Below are 3351 nucleotides of genomic sequence, written 5' to 3'. Positions count from 1 at the left end.
CTTCCTGAAGCTAGGGCTGGAGTCAATCCCAGCTGGCATGCTGCTACTCAGAGAGGGTAGGGTGGTTTCCCCCCAGATAATTTGGAAACAATTAGGAAGGAAAGAAAGGGGAAGTGGGTGCTGGATAAGTAACCCCAAGAATCATTATAGCATGGAAGGATTGTTAAAGATCACTCTCACTGCTATGAGGACGACAGACTGGAGGAGCCAGCAAGGAAGGACAGAGGCTAACTAGGAGACTGTTGCAGTGGGCCAGTCCGGGGGTGGCGGTGGTACAGATTGAGATGCATTTGGGGGATAGAACTGACCGGACTTCATGATGGATTGGGTGATGGAGAAAGTAGTTTTGATCAGACTCTGAGGGGGCTCAAGTGCCAGGCTTTGGATCTTATCTTTGTAGGCGATGATGGAAGCTGTTGGAGTGGGTTGTCTTTTGTAAGAGGAAGAGATTAAGAATTTTTGGGTTTTGTTGTCTTTCATTTTCTCTTCCTCCTTTAATTTTGTCTTTAGTTTTTACAATTTACCACAACACATTCATTTGCTCTTCTGTTTTCCAAATGATGAAAATACCAAAATCACAACCTATGATTTTATTAGATTGATTTGTTGCTTACCCAGGATCCAAGTCAACTGACTGAGGATTATCTTCAAAAAAAACTGTTTTCTGTAGCCTAATTTTCTAAGCCTAAAAGAACTTAGCTTCACTTGAATCTTAGAGCAGTGTGAAATTAATATTAACTTAGCTGAATGTTTTCAGTTTGAATTAATATGCTTGCAATGTCATTCAATCTCGCAAATTGCTATCATCAGGAATTGAACATGCTTTAGCTTTTCAAAGTATCAATTATAAAGCCTAAGAGTTCAACTGCAGTTCCCGGTTTAATCCTGTAGCTATCCATCATCTAAAGCTTTTTGAAATTGTTGAATTAAATTTCAAGGATGTAGGATGGCTATTTTTGCAGACCAAGCAAACAATAGCTGCTGTTCGATGCCCTTGATGGAAGTAGACTGGTGTGTTAATTTCTGCACATGAGTTCAGCAAAGCACTTACATTTTAAAGAATCCATTCTTGTTCTGATTCAAGTTCGAGTCAGTCCTTTCAAAAAGAATTGCTGCTATTCCTCTATTCATTAAAAAAGTTCACGACACATAAGGGAAGGGAAGCAAAAATAATATAAAAATGAGGAGGGGGACAAAACATAAATGAGACTCTTAAATACAGAGAACAAACTGAGGGTTGCTGAAGGGGTTTTGGGTGGGAGGATGGGCTAAATGGGTAAGGGGCACTAAGGAAGACACTTGTTGGGATGAGCACTGGATGTTATCCATAGGGGATGAATCCCTGGAATCTACTCCTGAAATCATTATTGCACTGTATGCTAATTAACTTGGATGCAAATTAAAAAAAATAAGCAAATAAATAAAATTTAAAAAACAGTTCACGACTAGGCTGTGTCTGATTTTAAATCCCATTATTTTGTCCTTAAAATACAAAATACTTGGTGGAGTTTTTTTTTCTTTTGGACAAGTCCCCATCTCTGTTTTTCAGTTTTCTCATTATTTCTTTACCCTTGATGAGGATAAAAATTCCTGACTAGATAGCTCATAACATTGTTTTGAGGGTCAGGTCAGATGATACAGGGGAAAGTTGTGAGGATGGCTAAATTCTACATAAAATGTTTACTCGTGTGGTCATGCATCATCTATAGTTGTAGCAGTTACTGTTGGTGACTTTTTGCATTATGGCTTCCTCAGTCTTTGTGGGGGACACTAGACCAGAGTGCAAGACAGGCCAGAAGTGCCAGGGAGTTTCTGCCCTGGGAGCAGTCTTAGATCGGTGACCAATGGCGGTCGGTGGATAAATATCTCAGCTTTTTTGCCCTTTGGTGGTAGGGATGGCTGGAGGGCAGCTCTAAGTGTTCTATGTATTGCCCCAGAAGTCCTCAGTAAGGTTGAACTTCAGTTCCCATAGCAGTAACTTTTGCATTAATGCACACTTTTGTGTTCTTTCCATTTCATGTTTTACTTCCTAAACTGAGTTTACCTCTCAAATAAATGATCTGCACTCAAGTTGTTTGTTTTAAGGTCTGAGTTTGGTGGAACTCAACCTAAGATCCTAGTTCTAATGGTCTTTCAAAGAATATACATGCAGCTAGCTCACCAACGATAACCTAGAATTTTCTGGCTTTGTTGCCTAGCCTCAGTCCTGAATTGGAACCAAGTCTATTTTTGCCCTAAGAGTATTTACCGGTAATTCTCTAGTGATTTCCTAGTAATGATGACTATACCTACCATCCCTCGAGAGACTGTGTACCTTCGAGAGGGGTCAGCTGGTACATGAGTCACACGGACAGAGATGAGATATTGCCTTTACTACTAATAAAGATGCTATTGGAGAGCATGGCTTACAGTTGTGGGCCCTAACAATGAACCGCAAAGTTAGGCAGATTTATCCAGTCACAGACAGTGTTGGATAGCTGCAGGCCTCCAACTTCACAGGCGGAGGCTGCCACTCTAAAGTTTGCCTAATGGAGGAGCAGAACAGGATGTGTTCTCTCTGCAGACAGACAGATCCGAGAGAAAAAAGGAGGAGGAAGGGGTTGAATCATATGTGCCTAGTTCCTGTTCCAGTCAGAAAATTCATTCTCCTCCCTCACAGCAGTGACAGGGGGAAGAAAGAAACCAAGAAAGTTATTATAATGGGTTCCTTTTCTCATTGTAACAAGACACTAGGGAAAGAAGTTCCTCTTTCCAACATTCGCAGGGTTTTTTTCCTCTTAGCTTATTGGGCTTAATCATTAAGCTCAAGGCCATCCAAGAATGTGACCATCTCCTTGGCAGGAGATCAGCAGTCTATCCTAACAGTGCTGCTCCCACCACAAGCACATCCCCTGACTTTTCCCATCTGAATGGCTGAAGAGCATAACTATGGCCCTCAGAAGGCGATTCATTGACTGAATTTCAGGGCCACGCTGAACCCCAGCTGAAAGCTCCCCATTTCATTTTGCAGCCCTAATTAAGTCTAACCATGTTGTTTGGACAGTCTATCAGAGGTTCTAAAAAGAGATTATATGACAATGTAAAGATATTTCAGTAACAAAATTTCAGTAAAATATTGATGCCCCCCAATTTAAATATAATTCCTCTACCATTGTGAATTTCCCAGGGAGGAAAAAGTTCAAAGATGAGATTCTCTTGCATACTTGAGTTAAAGACAAAGACATTAGAATATAAAACTCATCCTTCTGATGATTCTGATTCTGCTCGTTCTGAACTGGGGGGTTCTTCATGCCTTGGATAGCACTGTGGTTCTATCAGCAACCTGGACAAGGTCCCACTAGAACCACTAGC

The sequence above is a fragment of the Leopardus geoffroyi genome, chromosome A2, assembly GCF_018350155.1.
Source record: "Leopardus geoffroyi isolate Oge1 chromosome A2, O.geoffroyi_Oge1_pat1.0, whole genome shotgun sequence".
Taxonomy (NCBI): domain Eukaryota; kingdom Metazoa; phylum Chordata; class Mammalia; order Carnivora; family Felidae; genus Leopardus; species Leopardus geoffroyi.
Note: the sequence above shows the minus strand (reverse complement) of the source record.